The 17,509-nt window shown below is 48.1% G+C and overlaps 1 protein-coding gene across 5 annotated transcripts in view; it reads right to left on the bottom strand.

Annotated features, from left to right (window-relative positions):
• The window catches only part of EIF4G1 (eukaryotic translation initiation factor 4 gamma 1), a 134,622-nt gene extending 118,009 nt beyond the window's left edge, over positions 1 to 16,613 (bottom strand). For 3 of the 5 annotated variants that reach the window (XM_083363862.1, XM_083363865.1, XM_083363866.1), the window contains exons 1-2: positions 16,510 to 16,613; positions 13,346 to 13,460 (exon numbers count right to left, since the gene is read on the bottom strand). The gene's annotated coding sequence lies outside the window, so the exon portion shown is untranslated. Of the gene's footprint in view, positions 1 to 9,890; positions 9,959 to 13,345; positions 13,461 to 16,509 lie in introns of those variants that run through there. The other 2 variants (XM_083363864.1, XM_083363863.1) reach the window with 2 other exon arrangements.
• Between the last annotated feature and the right edge of the window lie 896 nt (positions 16,614 to 17,509).

Here is a 17,509-nt window from a genome sequence, read left to right as displayed (position 1 = left end):
TTTTATCTATCCATTTTCCGTTTTCCCTATCTCATCTGCTTCATGCCAGCACAGCACCAATTTAAGACTGTAAAATGCATTGAGACAAAAGACATTTCTTTTCTCGTTAAGTGTTATATAAGTATCCCAAAGGCACTTTCTTTCAAAAGGCAACTTTTGTTTTTCCTTCAAGACGTTCTGAAGAAGCTTCTTGGATGAGAAGCGAAACGTTTTCAAGGGAAAATAAAAAGTCCAGCTGCCTTTTGAAAAAGCGGCTTTGGGACAACCCAAGTGTGTGTGAAGTGTGCAAAAAGCCACTGGAGAGGTTGAGAAGAGTTTGTGAGGGACAGCTGCACTACTGTTCAGTGTGGGCCAAGTACAGAGAGATTTCAAGAGGTTGGGTGAGGGAAGCAGATTATCCCAGTAACTTGTGATGTTTCCCTGCTGGCTTTCCCACTGACTTTCTGGGGAAGCCTGCAGAGAAAGTTGGACACTAGGATAGCCGTTAACTCCAAGGTCCAGTCATAAGCACCATTTATTCAGCGCCATCGTAATTTCAAAAGGTTGCTGAATGAATTGTCCTCCATCGGCCCTGAAAAAAATGACTGTTTTTTCCAACTTACAACCATTGCAGCATCCCTATGGTCATGTGATCAAAATTTGGGACACTTGGCCACTGGCATGCATTTGTGACAGTTGTAGTGTCCTGGGGGTCACGTGATCACCTTTTGCAACTTTCTGACAAGCAAAGTCAGTGGGGAAGCTATTAACGACCAACTGCAGTGGTTCACTTAACAGCTGAGGCAAGAACTGTCATAACATGGGGCAAAATTCACTTAACCAATGTCTCACTTAGCAACATAAACTTTGGGCTCAATTGTTGTCACAAGTGTAGGACTGCCTGTATTATGTGCATGACCTTGAGCTCTTGAAGGAAGGGGCAGGATAGACATTTAACAAAACAATAAATATTGTATGTCCATGAAGACTCTCAAGTCATCCAGACAGAGCTGTCTGGAAGTTGTGTCACGGCAACTGGCCTTTTTTCTTTTTGGATTGAAATGTTTTGCTGCTTCTCCAAATAGCTTCTTCAGTTTTGAGATCCTCTTCTGGGGGCTCCAGCACGAGTCCCAAAGCTGAGAAGACTTTAGTGACCGAGCCAGATTTGATTCTCCAAATCCTGTTGCCATGACTCAACATCCAGACAATAAAATATTGTACAAGTTTTAAGAAACTTACCAATGTTATTTAAATGCGTCCTTCTGCTATTTTAGGATTAAAAAAAACCTTTACAAGACTGTTTACATTAGAGAAAACAGTCAATACACTTTACTAAGTAATAAGGTTTATTCCCTATAATTTAGAGTTGGATAAATATATACATGGCAGCCAGATGAATATAGGTGCCACCAAGTTTAGGCAGATACACGTACACTCAAAAGGCTTATAAGGAGGCTATTTTCACCCCAGTGAAAGTTATTTCTAGTACTGGGGGGAAAGTATAGACTATAAGAAGACAAAAATTAAATGTCATTTAAAAGGGAGGGAAAATGTGGCAGCTACAAATAAAAGTACAAATTCTATATTAATGAAAAAAGTACTGCGTAGATACATTGTCAAGTAGCTACGAACACTGGAGAGGCAGTTTTGTATAGTGGTTTTAAGGTGCTGGCCTAGAAAGAGATTGTGAGTCCTAGACCTCCCTTAGGCATGAAAGTTGGATGGGTGATTTTGGGCCATGGCTTATCTGCTCTTTCTCTCTCTCTCCCCACCCCACAAAGATTCATTTAAGTCAGGGGTCTTCAAACTTGGCCCTTTTATGACTTGTAGACTTCAACTCCCAGAATTCCTCAGCCAGCGTGCGTGGCTGAGGAATTCTGGGAGTTGGGAGTCCACAAGTCATAAAAGAGCCAAGTATGAAGACCCCTGATTTAAGTGGTTAAAATAGAAGACATTCTATGACCTGATTGCACAATGCCTTTATGGAGGGTTTGGCAAACCACAACATACGCAATTATCTCAATTTTCTGGGTTGAAACAACACACAGTCTGACCCCATGGACTAGATTCCCACAAGATACCACATTAAAATGTGGCTGGCTGAGGAATTCTGGGAGTTGAAGTCCACAAGTCATAAAACAGCCAAGGTTCCCCACCCCTGGTTTAGTCCCTCGTGAAAATGCAGGCGGTATGTATACAAGACTCTTTCTTGGAGTTTATTCAGGAGCCTGCAGTGAAGATTAAGCTCCAGTCTCCCTCACTGAGTGTAGGTTGTCCTTGACTTACGACCACAATTGAGCCCAAGATTTCCGCTAAGTAAGATAATTGTTATGAGTTTTGTCCCATTTTATGACCTTTCTGGCCACATTTGTTAAGTGAATCACTGCAGTTGCTAAGTTACTAATGTGGTTAAGTGAATCCCCATTGAGTTTGCTTGCCAGGTTGCAAAAGGTGATCACACGACCCCGAGATACTGCAGCCGTCATAAATACAGGTAGTTCACACCTTACAATCCTTTTGTTCAGCGATGGTTCAAATTTGTATCAGCACTGAAAAAAGTGACGGGTTTTTTCACACTCGCCACCATTGCAGAATCCCCATTGTAGTGTGATTCACATGTGGATGCTTGGCCACTGGCATATATCTGTGCAGCCTCCTGGGGTCATGTGATCCCCTTTGACGACCTTCCGACAAGGGAAGTCAATGGGGAAGCCGGACTCACTTAACAACCGTGACAAAAAGATCCTAAAATGGGGCAAAATTCACTTAACAACTGTCTTCCTTAGCAATGGAAATGTTGGGCTCAATTGTGGTCGTTAAGTCGAGGACTACCTGGCATTTTCTCAACCTTGGCAACTTCCAAGACCTGTAGACTTCAACTCCCAGAATTCCTCAGCTAGCATGCTGGCTGGGGAATTCTGGGAGTTGGAAGTCCACAGACCTTAAAAGCAGGGGTCTTCAAACTTGGCCCTTTTGTGACTTGTGGACTTCAACTCCCAGAATTCCTCAGCCAGGCACTGGGAGTTGGAAGTCCACAAGCCACAAAAGGGCCAAGTTTGAAGACCCCTGACTTACAAGTAATCAAGGCTGAGAAATACTTATCTGCTAATTATTGTTTGTGGAATGACCTTGGCCCAAGAGGACCTGTCCGGGCACATCCTAACCGGATGGACATACAAGTAGCCCTTGCCCCATAACCATCACTTTGCGGCTGTACAGACGTTCTGATGGACCCTCCCAAGGGTACTTACAAACCTGTCTCCGAAGCCAACTCCCCAGTGATGTGACGGCGTCTCAGATGCTCAGCTAGTGGCCGGCGTTTTATGGCCAACCGCAGAGCCCTGTGGCCGTGGGACCAATCTTCACCACCTTTTTTTTTGGAGAAAGGCAGCATTTGCTTCTGATTTTCAGCAAAAAAAAATGCCCCACAAGCAAACGATCGGCTGAAGGTTAATGGCCTCCACAAAAAGGTCATCAAATCACATGGGCAGCCTGCTTTTACAGCCATGACTTACGAACATGATGGGCAGGAACCACTCGTAAGTCGAGGACCAAGGAGACACCTCCTGTCCTTCAGAAACATCTCCCACCCTAGATCTAACTGGGTCCCACCCTACAGGACTTTAGAACGTCCGGGGTTATAATAAGCAGTGCTCCCATTTTGTAGGAAATAGCCAATTTAAGTTCTGATTCCCCTCCCCGCATTTAACCACAGGGAGTCCTCGACTTACAGCGGTTCATTTAGTGACCATTCAAAGTTACGACAGCACTGAAAAAAATGACTTAGGGATGTGGTTTTTTTCCCACACTCACGACGGCCGCAAACATCCCCAGGGTCCCGTGATCCAAATTTGAACCGCTTGGCAACCGACTCATATTTATGACCGTCGCAGTGTGTCCCCTAGGGTCACGTGATCACCTTTTGCGGCCTTCCGAGAAGGAAAGTCAATGGGGAGGCCAGATTCCCTTAACAGCCCTGTTACTAACTAAACTGCCTTGATTCGCTTAAGCGCGGTGGCAGGGAAAGCTCGCAAAATGGGGCAAAATTCACTTCACAAAGGTTTCACTTAGCGACAGAAATGCTGGACTCAATTGTGGCCATAAGTCGAGGACTGCCTGTATTCATCTCTTACTGGCATGTACTGTTCTTTCGCGTTGTTTTTTTTTTCCTTTGCTTAATGATTTTCTACACGGCCTAAAGTCATGTTTGTTTTGAGTTGGGCAGCTATATAAATATTGTGAATAAGTGAACCCCGATTTTGGGGGGGGACATTAAAGGAGAACGTCTACCACATTTGCTTATTTATGCAACGCCAGCAGACGTGCCTTTGCCGATCGGCGTAAGGAATGAAATTACCTGGACATTTGCCCTGCTTTGGTAAAGGAACCTTTAATCAATAGGTAAAGGTAAAGGTTCCCCCGCACATGCGTGCTAGTCGTTTCCAATTCTAGGGGCCGGCGCTCATCTCCGTTTCAAAGCCGAAGAGCCGGCGCTTGTCCGAGGACGTCTCCGTGGTCATGTGGCCGGCATGACTAGTCGCCAAAGGCGCACGGAACGCTGTTACCTTTCCTATTTAGCGGTCCCTCTTTTTCTACTTGCATTTTTACGTGCTTTCGAACTGCTAGGTTGGCAGAAGCTGGGACGAGTAACAGGCGCTCACTCTGTTACGTGGCACTCCGGGATTCGACCCGCCAAACTGCCGAACTTCTGATTGACAGGCTCAGCGTCCTAACCCACTGAGCCACCGCGTCCCACCAATAGGTAGGCTGGACTCAAAGCCCTGTGACTGAAATCAGATTCCTATCAGAGGCTTCCTGATTCATAAGTAAGTCCACAGCGCTTCTCCAGTGACAGTTATTTCAACACAGCAGAATTAAAAGGAAGAACGTATTTCTTTCTCTCTCGCCTCTGGCCAAATCATTTCCTGAAATGCCCTTTTGGAGGAGGCACCTGAAGAACTACTAAAAACCTGGACAGCAAGATTTTCTTCAAAGTAAGGAGGCTGAGAAAGGGGAAAAGGGAGCATTTTGCACCTCCTCCCTATGCTTCAGTTCTTTTTCCTGCTGCTCCGAAAATAAAACCCCGTTCCTTGGGCTGTGTGATTGGAAGTCACTAGGAACCCAAGGAAAACAGGCGATAAAATATAAAATATACTATAAAATATTCCACCGAATAAGCCTAGAAACAAAGACAGGTAGTCCTCAACGTACGACCAGAAGTGAACTCAACGCATTCCATTGCTAGGTTTTGCCCCATTAGAGTTTTGCCCCAGTTTATGACCTTTCTTGCCACAGTTCTTAAGTGAATCGCTTCAGCTGTTAAATTAGTAACACGGTCGTTAAGGGGATCTGGCTTCCCCATTGACTTTGCTTAAGGTAAAAAGGTAAAGGTTCCCCCGCACACGCGTGCTAGTCGTTTCTGACTCTAGGGGCCGGCGCTCATCTCCGTTTCAAAGCCGAAGAGCCAGCGCTTGTCTGAGGACGTCTCCGTGGTCATGTGGCCAGCATGACTAGATGCCAAAGGCGCACGGAACGCTGTTACCTTCCCACCGTAGTGGTCCCTATTTTTCTACTTGCATTTTTACGTGCTTTCGAACTGCTAGGTTGGCAGAAGCTGGGACGAGTAACAGGCGCTCACTCTGCTACGCGGCACTCGGGATTCGACCCGCCAAACTGCCGACCTTCTGATCGACAAGCTCAGCGTCCTAACCCACTGAGCCACCGCATCCCTTTGACTTTGCTTATCAGGTGGCAAAAAGTGTGATTATGTGACCCTGAGACACTGCGACTGTCCTAAGTATAGGTAGTCCTCAATTTACGGCCGTAACTGAGCGCAAAATCTATGTTGCTAAGTAAGAAATTCGTTAAGTGAGCTTTACCCCGTTTTATGACTTTTCCTGCCACGCTGGTTAAGCGGATCACTGCAGGTGTTAAAATTAGTAATACGGTTAGTTTGTCAGTAGTACTGTACTTGTCAGAAAGTCGCAAAAAGGGGATCGTTGTGACCCTGGGACACGGCAACTGTCATAAATGTGAATCAGCTGTCAAGCCTCAGAACATAAGTCACATGCTCATGGGGATGCTGTAATGGTCGTGTGAAAAACATCCACGTCACTTTTTTCACTGCCATTGTAGCTTTGAACGGTCACTAAGCGAGCGAACTGTTGTAAGTCGAGGACTGCCTGTGCATGCCAGTCGCCAAGTGTCCGATTTTTCATCAGATGCTGCAATGGTCGTTAAGTGTGAGAAACGGCCACAAGTCGTTTTTTTCCAGTGCTGTTGTAACTTCGAAAAGTCACTAAATGAGAGGTTATAAGCAGAGGACTACCTGTATATCGTTTATCTAGATCAGGGGGTCTTCAAACCTGACCCTTTTATGACTTGCGGACTTCAACTCCCAGAATTCCTCAGGCAGCTATATGATTAGAAACATACTATATGATTAGAAACATACTATATGATTAGAAACTAAAAATAGCTGGCCCTGTTTCTAAACAGAAAACTATGCACACATTTTTGCACATGAAGAACAACACACTTACTCTGTCAACGAAGATAAGTATGGATTCTATAAACTTTTTGCATTGAACACATGGAGATGTGTATCTTGAACACCACTTGGGCCCAGTGTAGTCGGTGTAGCAGAGAGGTTTAACCCGATGGATTTGGATCATAGTTCAGGTCCTCACATGGGAGTCACAAAATCACTAGAGGACCCTGGGCCAGGCTACTCTCCCACACTGTTGTTGTTGTTGTTGTAAGGGTAAAGTTATGCCTGGTGCCTTGATTCTCAGAGAAAGTATACAATACCCAGGCAATAAGTAAATGACATGGTAAAGTGGGCACATGTAATTTCCCAGATATTAAATCAGCGTCTGTGACCGCGGGGTGAAAGGCAACTACTGTGGCAAGATGCAACAGGGTGATGTCCTTGTATCCTGAAAGGCCTTGGGCTAGATTCCAGCTGGGTCACAAACTCAACTTTTCACAAGCCCTGGAGAAGCCACAATCCCAGAGCCGCTTCATGAAAACAGCGATACTTCGTATTGATAACGGGACCCTTTCTGCACATTTAATCGAAGCATTTTTTTAAAAAAAGAAAGAAATGAAACACAAGTTAACCCTATTCTGTTCCCATTTCAGAACAGGGACCCATAGTGGTTTATCAAGCAACTTACTTGCAGTCGTCCTTTTTCTCCCTTCGTGGAATTCCAGACTGCACAGATGGGGGTGGCCAGATTGCCCCCCCCCCCAGCACAAATCACTAATCACGAGATACTGGGAGAGGTGAGATTTTTAACTAGGACCTTCACTGTTTATTTTTATTTATTAAATTTACATGCAGCCCGTCTCACAGGCAAACGACTCCCCCCCCCGTCTATCCCTTGATCTTGTATTCTTGTAACTTTAAACGTCAATGCTAGAAACACAACCCATTGTTGATACTCAAGAGGATCCTGAATTCTTTAGGCAGCAGACAGGACTACTCAAAGTGGGGGGGGGGGGGAAGAAGGCCATTAAGAAAACCACCTTTGGCTGCAAGGAAACAACCAAGGTCAGACAGCACCAAGGACCCCTCATTTCAACCCTGAGCTAAAAAACGTTCTCCTTTATCCAAAGTCCTCAGCTTACAACTGTTTGCTTAGTGACCGATCGAAGTTACAATGGCACCAAAGTGCTCACAGTGGCACCGTAAAAAGTGATTTATGATTGTTTTGCAGTTATAACCGTTGCAGCATCCCCGTGGTCATGTGATTTACATTCGGATGCTGGACAACTGACTCACACTGATGACGGCTGCAGCATCCTGGGGGGGGGGGTCATGTGATCCCCTGCTTTGTAACTTTCTGACAAGCAAAGTCAATGGGGAAAGCCAGATTCACTTAGCCATGTCACTAATTCAACTGCAATGATTCAAATGTGGCAAGAAAAATCATAAAATGGGGCAAAACTCACTTAACAAATTTCTCACTTAACAACATACATTTTGGACTCAACTGTGGTCATAACTTTCCCTGCTAAGGGAAGTAATTCCCAAAGGAACTACTTGAAAAATGTGGCCCGAGAAATACAATGGGAAGCACCTTATAAATGATATTTTTTAGTAATTCAAGAGTCAAAATAAGCTACCATCACCCTCTAGCTTGTTTTCAAAACCTATTTGCCAGGACTTTACCGGCTACCGAACAGGGACGGAAAGCAGGTAACTGTTTTTTTTTTACATAAAGTGACTCCTTCCATCCCTATCCAGGGCTCGTTCCTAAATGTCTTTATCCTGTAGCTTAGGAATTTCAAATATTTCCCCAGCCCTTCTTTTGAGGCACACACCCATGTCTCCAGAGTTATAAAGGGGAACCACTGTATTCCCTCAGCACGACCTGCCTTGCTAGAGAAAACTCGATTACCGCACTGCTCTTCCTTCTACTAATCTGATACACTCTTTATTAAAATAAATGTAGGTTCTGCCCATCACAGGAGTAGCCTAGAAAAAAGAGCTGGCTAGGACAAAATGCGATCTGTTTAAGTTACCAACTTTTCCGGGAACCCGGCTTCCCTTAAAAGGCCGAATTCCCCCAAACCAGGAAACGTGGAGAGGTTCAAAATGTCTTCCTTCCCCCGTTAAGGAGAATCGGAGTTGCTCCACACGGCAAGTTCCCTTTCCTTCCCTATAAGATCCCACCTCCGTGGCAGTCAACCAGGCTCGGAAGAAAAATTAAAGAGAGTCTTAACTGCAGGCGCCCAGCTCCCACTGTCTGTTGACACAAACACCTGTCAAAAGCCAAGGCAGACATTCCAAGAGGGAAGACCGGGAAAACCAGGTTAAGATACCAGCAGAGCCTCCTCCTTCCCTGCAAACATATGGTGGAAGGCAGCAGAGGCAAGGAGCCACCCCGTTCCTCCCAACCACCCACCCCCAAAAATTGGGAGACCCACCAAATCAAAAGGATCCAGAGGAGGAGCAGCCAGGCAAGATGCCAAGGCTTATTTATCCTTTACACCTCTTTACAAAGGGAGAGAGGCTTCCCCTAAGAGCCCCTCTTGGGAAAGGGAAGGGGGGGGCGCAAAGGCAGCTGGAGAGAAGAAAAAAAAAAAGGTTGGGCAGGCCTGTTTTGGGGAGGGGGGGCAGCCTCCAAGAGGGAACTAATAGCCCCGCAGCCAGGTCTTAACACTTTTTTAAAAAATCCCATTTATATCCCGCCCTTCTCCGAAGACTCAGGGCGGCTCACAATTTAAAGCACAAATCAATGTTTCTTAGAAATAGCCTTCATTCGATGGATATGCCCGCTTATTAGGCCCCCCCAATGTGGCATTATTACAAAGTCAGCTTAATTGCCCCCCCAACAATCTGGCTCCTCGTTTTACCTACCTCGGAAGGAGGATGGAAGGCTGAGTCAACCTTGAGCCTTGGTGGGACTCGAACCTGCACTAATAATTCCCTCCTCTGCCAAAGGTTTCTCCCCACCCCCCCACCCCTGCCAGAACCCCCAAATCCGGGCGCCCCGCCGAGCAGAAAAGCTCGACCCCTCCCGCGGAGAGCACGTGGGAGCGAAGGGGGACCCAAGACCCCCGACCCAAGACCCCCCCCCGCTCCTCCTCCTCTTCCTCGGGGCCGCCTCTCGCTCCCTTTTACCTAGCACCGACCCGGCTGGCTAGCCGGCCGGCCCGGCTGGCCGGAAAAGCAGGCCGGATCCGCTCGATCCAAGGACACGTGTCCCCAAGCCGGGCGGCCCCAGAAGGGAAGGAGGCAGGCGATCGCCAGGCCCACGCGGCGGCGGCGGCAAGAAGAGCCTCGGCGCAGAGAAAGCCAGGAGGCGGGCCGAGCCCGGCCGGGTTCTCCTCCCTTCCCCCTCAACCCCCCCCCACCAGCACCCCTACCCCCCAATCCAGCCGATCCTACCGAGCCGCCTTACCGATTTCAGCCCTGAAGCACGTGGGGCCGGCCGGATCGCAGGAAGGCGGACGCCGAGCCGAGGAGCGGCGCGGTGGCGGCAGCGGCGGCAGCCAGCGAGCGAGCGAGCGAGCGAGGGGAGGGGCGAGGAGGAGGAGGAGCCGCGCCAAGGCCAAACCCCGCCACGGCCTCGGGCAAGGCGAGGGAGGGAGGCAGGCAGGCAGGCAGGAAGAGAGGGAGGAGAGCACGTGGGGCCGGCGGGCTTTGGGCCTAGCCAGGAGGAGGGGGGGGGGGAAGGAAAGGAAAGGAGGCCTGACGCCGCTTCCAGCCAAGGCACCGGCCGCAAAGCGGGTCCGTTTCCCCAAGCTGCGCCCTGGCCGGGAAGGAAAAGGAGGCTCCGGGCTGGGGGGAGGGGGGGAGGGGGAGGGGGGGAGGGAGGGGAGGTGGGGAGGGAGGGGGAGGTGGGGAGAGGGAGGGGGGAGGGGGAGGGGGGAGGGGGAGGGGAGGTGGGGAGGGAGGGGGAGGTGGGGAGAGGGAGAGGGAGGGGGAGGGGGAGGGGGGAGGGAGGGGGAGGTGGGGAGGGAGAGGTCAGGGGGAGGGGGGAAGGGGATCCCCGCCTTCCCACGAGCCGCAGCAGCGTCTCTTCCATCGCCCCCCCTCCCCAACTTAAGTGGGGCGAAGAGGGTATCTTATGTTATTTTAATTGTATATTGTATTGTGTTTTGTTTTGTTTTTAAATTCTGCCCTGTCAACCGCCCACCCTGAGTCCTTCGGGGGAATAGGGCGGTATATAAAGCGAATTAATAAATATATAAAATATCTAAGCCCCCCCCTAGGAACCCACGAAGTGGGGAAACGGAGGTGGCAGAAGGCTCTTTGCAAGTAGGAAGAGCAGGGGTCTTCAAACTCTCGGCCCTTTTATGACTCGTGGACTTCAATTCCCAGAATTCCTCAGCCAGTGTGCCTGGCTGAGGAATTCTGGGAGTTGAAGTCCATGAGTCATAAAAGGGCCGAGTTTGAAGACCTCTAAGGAAGAGCTACACTCTCTCTCTCTCTCTCTCTCTCTCTCTCTCTCTCTCTCTCTCTCTCTCTCTCTCTCTCTCTCACACACACACACACACACACACACGTGTCCAACAAAGGCTATCCTAACCCGTAGGATGCCCTCCTTTTCCAAGGAACTGGAGCACACGCTTACCGGTTGTCCTCAACTTACAGCAGTTCATTTAGTGACCGGTCCAAGTTAACAATGGCACTGGGAGGGAGGGCGGGAAAGTGACTTCATTTTTCACCCTTCGTGACCACCTGCAGCATCCCTGCCATCCAGTGATGCTTGTCGATGGACTCGCATTTTATGAGGGCTGCGCTGTCCCCGAGCCATCCCCCTTTTTGCGACCTTCCGACAAGCAAAGCCGATTGGGGAAGCCGGATTCATTCATTTCACTTAACCAGCGTGCTAAGTTAACAGCTGCAGTGATTCACTTAACAAACGTGGCAAGACAGATGTACAGTGGGGCAAAATTCACCTAACCAATTTCCAACTTAACAGCAAATTTTGGGCTCAGCTGTTATAACTTGAGGACTGCCTCATCCACACATAGATAATAGATGTTAGCTACCTTTTTTTACTATTGCAGTAGTAAAAATATATCCAAAGATACTATAGATAGTCCTCAACTTACAAACTTCTATCTGGGGCAGATAGAAGGCATGCTCTTAGCACAATCGGGAGGGCGTGAGGTTGGGAGCGCTCAGACTTGATTCACGATTCAAAATATGTATTTTTACCCTCCTTTCCTGATGGGAGGGTGAACTGGGGGCGCAAGACTCCAATATTCTATATCTCCCCTGAGAAAAAAATGAAAATTAAACTGGGATAATAAACTCAGAATTCCATAAATAGAACATGCTGGGGAAGGATTTCTGACATACAGGTAGTCCTTGACTTACAACAGTTTGGTTTAGTGGCCGTTCTACTTAGGACCATTTTTCAGATGGCTGTTTGCAGCACCCCCCCCCATGGTCACATGATCAAAATTCAGACAGTTGGCAACCCGCATAAATGTACGAGTTTCAGTGTGGAGGGTCATGTAATCGTATTTTGCGACCTGTCTGGTGTTACTGGCTTCTATGTTGACTGCTTAATAACCACGTTACTAACTTAACTGCAGTGATTCACCTCACTGTGGCAAGAAAGGTTGTAAAACGGGACAAAACCTAACATCTTACTTAGCAACAGAAATTTTAGACTCAATTATGGTCGTTAAGTCAAGGACTACATGTACAGGCCAGCGCTGGAAATGCAAACCCAAGAAGGCACAGAATTTTTAAAAATGGCAATGTTGAGGAGGGGGTGTTTACAGGAATTGCCAGATACAACAAGGGGGTGCCAGATGAGACAATGATTAGCCTGAGTTCACTTGTGCTCAGCAAAGTATCTTTTTGAGTGACATTAAGTTTACACAAAGAAAGTTAGTGGGCTGCCAAACTTACAAAAGGCAAAGGCGGGAGGGAACAAATGCCTCTTTGGATGTTCACCTTTAGAGAATGGGATTATTTCCTAGTATTTGTACATCGGTAGTACACATTTAATTGCAGAGGAAAAACCCTCCCAGCTTTACAAGAAACTTGCTCAACCTGGCAAATGAACAGGAGTCTGGCCACATTTTAATAAAAGGCACAAGCCTTCATGAAACATGAAACCTGCTCAACTTGGTGACAAGCAAGATGTTTGGGAGCCACGTCTAAGGTCATCAGGTTTAAAGTCAGATTTACCGACTGAAGAAAAGAGGGCAGATCCTGGATTGAAGTACCAGAAGATACATCGGAAATCGGAGATCACACTTCAACTTATAACATGGGGAAGGGCTTGCAAGAACTAAAAATACCTATAAAATCTTGTTCTTTAAAAAACAATTATGTTGGAACTCATTTTCCAAAATAGTATTTCTCTATTTGAAAATAAACCTCAACAATGAAATTCTATAAGCATCTTTACTTCTTGGAAACCTTTCTGTATGTGAGCTTGGAATCAGGTGATCTTCTGATTTTATAGAGAAATATAAGTAGTCCTCAACTTATGACCACAATTGGCCCCGGACCTTGCATGGCTAAGCAACGGGGCTGTTAAGACAAGAATCGTGTCCAATTTTACAATCTATTTTGCCAAGATTGTTAAGCGAACCACCACGTTTGTTAAGCAAATCTTGCAATCCTTAAGCAAAGGTGGTATCCTCCAGTGTCTCTGCTTGCTGAAAGCCCTTTGGGAAGATTGGAAATTGTGACCACCTGACCCTGGGATGATACAACCATTGTGAATACCAGTCTTGACAACTGTCAAGTGAAAAAAAATTTGATCCCATGACTGTGGGGATGCTGCAATGGTCATAAGTGTAAGGACTGGTCATAAGTCAATTTTTTCGGCACCAGAGTAATTTTGAATGGTTATTACACGTATGGTCATACATCAAGAACTACCTGTAGTTTTCTTGGAAACAACTTGAAGATATTTTATCATCGCCACCGTCATTTGATATGATTTGATATAGCTTTTTGAGATCTGTGCAGTCCAGGAAGGAAGAGAATGAGAGATCTGAAATTGCAAACAGAAATTTTTCATTTAAGTGAAAACATTCTCTCCCTCCTCCAAAAAAATTATATCCCTCATTTAATGGCTTAGAAACACACCAAAAGAACAGTGCAATTTGTGAAATCAAACCAATCCTCTTTTTATATGAAATTCACATTTTAAGTTAGGATGATACATAAGTCACTTTTAAAAAAGCCAAATCTCGTGCTGCTATAAATTCAGAGACATTAAATGTGACAATAACAACTACAGTAATTTGTCTCATAGATAGTGCCTGAGAAATGAATCAGATTGCAGGCTGCTTTTACTCAAATTTATAGACTAAGTCCCATCCTACAAATATTACCAGTACTGTTTTAACAACTGGCTGAAGGCTCAGGCACTCCAAATTTTGTGCAAAACATGGCAAATGCTAAGCTTGTAAGCCGCCCTGAGTCTTCGGAGAAGGGCGGGATATAAATGGAATTAAAATTAAAAAAAAAATACATCCTAGATAGTGTGTGCCTTAGATTCTGGGTCCTACAGATAAGGCGGGAGGGGACAAGAACAAGATCATGCAGGAGAGGAATAGGTGGAGAAAGAGGTTTTGTCTAAGAATATAATGTGTTATACAAGCAGCTGGTTTTACTTCAAACATCTTTAAACATACTAGAACTATTATTACACAGATGGTAGCTTTGCTGCTCAAAGGCAAGAGAGCTCACAACCTTTGTGTTTACACGATCTCAGTTCATGAAGACACAACATGTTAAGACACTACAGATATGACAAAATTGATGGGAGTCCAAATAATGGGATTCCGGGTCCAAGAGCAAGGCTCATGGTTTCAGGTGCAATAGTTCAGGAAACCGAATTTTATGCCTTCAACAAGCCACGATTCAAGAGTGGGAGGGATTTCCACCACCACCCCTGGATGTTTGCAGGGAAAAGCCAGCTGCAGAACTGGATGTTCTGTATATAGATTCATTAATCATTTGTACAGTACTTCACCAGTGCAAAATTATTTCCAATTATTGCTCAATTTGGTTATACACAAGAGTAGGCCTTTGGACTTAACCCAGCAGCAAAAGGGTAAGAAGAGAGGCAAGACCCAGTTTGGTCTAGTGATTTAAGCCGCCAGGCTAGAAAGTGAGAGACCGAATTCAAGTCCTGCCTTAGCCATGAAAGCTAGCTGGGTGACTTTGGCCCAGTCATTCTTTCTCAGCCCAATTCACCTCACTGAGTAGTTGTTGGAGGGGAAGAGGAGTTATTTGTAAAAATTAAGGCAGGATACCAATACATACATCAAGAATGGAGACTCCCTAGAGAAAAGGCTTTGGTTGGTACTGCCTGAGAGGGCACAGCTACCAGTTACGGTAGGCAGTCGGCAGGGAAAGTTTAAGTTTATTATATTTGTATACCGCCCTTCTCCCGAAGGACTCAGGGCAGTGAACAGGGCATAGCAGTCAAATTAAGGCTCAACCGTTTTTCCAAAAAGAAGCAATGCGAGAACAGATCTTGATCTCAGTAATACCCCATTGCTGAGGGCACACTTGTCTGCCAAGCTCAAGCTTCAAATGACGAAACAGCGCAGAAGGAAAAAAAAGGCCAGCTAACGAAGACAACTTGCCATAGATAACTAGGCAAACCAGGTTTTAATATGCCATCATTTCTGGCTCGCAGAGGAGAGAGAAGGAGAATCTCAGCATTCCTCAAAGGCGGAAAGGTTAAAAACCAAAAGCTAAATTTACCGAAAAGAGGGAAGGGCAGCGTTTTTTAACACGTTTCCCAAGAGTCCCTGAGGCCAATAAATCCTCCATTTCAGGGGTCTTCAAACTTGGCCCTTTTATGACTTGTGGACTTCAACTCCCAGAATTCCTCAGCCAGGCGTGCTGGCTGAGGAATTCTGGAAGTTGAAGTCCACAAGTCATAAAAGGGCCAAGTTTGAAGACCCCTGCTCCATTTAATGTATTTTTTATTATTATTATTATTACATTAAATTTATTAATCCTTAGCAAGGGAGGGAGAGGGGGGGTGCCCTGACTCCAGAGTTGAGTCTCGGTGACAGCCAAGAGGTTTGAGAGTTCACAGTCCAGGGAAGCCAAAGGGCGAGAGAGGAGGCCGAGCCAGGCCTCCAGAGCCACAGCCAGCCTCCTCCGGATGTCTTCGACTCAGCCAGCCGGTGACTTTATAGTCACTTGGGAGGAGGAATGGGGGGGCTGGCTTGGGAGGAGGAATGGGGGGGCTGTAAACTCTTAACTCGGGCGCCAAAGGCCGCGTTCTGACGACACTTTTTAACACGGGGGACGGAGGCGGACCCATTCCCAGGAGGACACCCTCCTCAGCCCCCTCCAGATGTCTTCGACTCAGCCAGCCGGTGACTTTATAGGCCAACGCCGGCTTGGGAGGGGGAATTGAGGGGTGCTGTAAACTCTTAACTCGGGCGCCAAGGCCGCGTTCTGACGACACTTTTTAACACGGGGGACCGAGGCGGACCCATTCCCAGGAGGACACCCTCCTCAGCCCCCTCCAGATGTCTTCGACTCAGCCAGCCGGTGACTTTATAGGCCAACGCCGGCTTGGGAGGAGGAATGGGGGGGCTGTAAACTCTTAACTCGGGCGCCAAAGGCCGCGTTCTCACGACACTTTTAACACGGGGGACCGAGGCGGACCCATTCCCAGGAGGACACCCTCCTCAGCCCCAGGAGCACGTTGGGGGAGAGGCAAGCCGCTGGCTCTCGGGCCGGCCGGGCGAGCGGGCGATGGGAAGCCGGCCATCTAGCCAGGGCGGCGGAGGGAGACAAAATGGGAGCGGTGGGGTGGGGGGGGGAGGCTCGGCCTGGGCTCCCTTCCACGCGGCCTCTGTCCCGGGCAGGGCCTCCGGCCTGGGCTCCCACGTGGTGCCGAGGCCAGGCCTCGCAGGTGAGGGAGGGAGGGAGCAATGGCGGCCGAAGCGGTGCGGGAGAAGAAGAGAAGAGCCCGGCGGGGGGGGAGGGGGCGGGGCCTGTCTGGTCCCCGCCCCGCCGCCCCCCCACCCCACCCGGCTCCCGCCGCGGCCTACCCGCGCGGTTACCTTTCAGTCGCCTCGAGTCCGGGGAGCCAGGCCCGACGCAGCCGCAGCGGAGCCCAGCACGACCATTTCCGGAGCCGCTCCGCGGGGAGGGGCGGGGCCGGGAGGGAGGGGGGAGGGCCGGTCACGGGGCGAGGGCCAGAAGAGAGAGGGGGAGGGGGAAGGGGCGGGGCTCGCCTGAAGCCTTTCCCGGGAGGGGGAGGAGGAGGAGAAGGAGGAGGAGGAGGAAAAAAAAAAGGAGGCCCTCGTCACGTGACCCGCGCCATGGCTCTTGCCTCGCGCGGCCTCGAGGCGAGAAGAAAGGCCGCCCGGGCGGGTCAGCTGAGCGCTCTGGCACGTGACCTCCCAACCAGGCTCGCACGGCGCCTGCGTCACGTGGCCGCCCGCCGGGCTTCCGCCTCCTTTTTTTTTTTTCTTCCGCCAGGCTTCCAGCCTTTACCGCAGCGTTTCCCAACCTTAGGAACTTGAAGATGCGTGGACTTCAACTCCCAGAATTCCCCAGCCAGCTACGCTGGCTGGGGAATTCTGGGAGTTGAAGTCCACGCATCTTCAAGTTCCTAAGGTTGGGAAACGCTGGCTTAGAGGACACGTGTTGGGGCGTGGGAAAGCGTCCCCGTCCTAGGGTCTTGGGTGCGGATGGTGCTTCTTCACAAACCCGGGCTGGGTTGCGTTGCTGTGAAGCGGAAGGGCGAGCGAGACCACCCACCCCCCAGTCGTCCAGCTTATAAAAGCTCTTTTAAAAAAATAAAGAATAATCCTGAGTTTATTCAAGACGAGTTAAATTGCAAAAGACCAAAATATTGAAAACTAGGGAAAAAAGACATTAATCAGCATTCAACTAGGGAAGATGCTACGTGTGTTAATATACAGGGAGTGCAGAATTATTAGGCAAGTTGTATTTTTGAGGATTAATTTTATTATTGAACAACAACCATGTTCTCAATGAACCCAAAAAACTCATTAATATCAAAGCTGAATATTTTTGGAAGTAGTTTTTAGTTTG

This window comes from Vipera ursinii, assembly GCF_947247035.1.
Source record: "Vipera ursinii genome assembly, chromosome: 5".
Lineage (NCBI taxonomy): Eukaryota > Metazoa > Chordata > Lepidosauria > Squamata > Viperidae > Vipera > Vipera ursinii.
The sequence above is the reverse complement of the archived record's forward strand: the minus strand, read 5'-3'. Positions and strand labels throughout refer to the sequence as shown.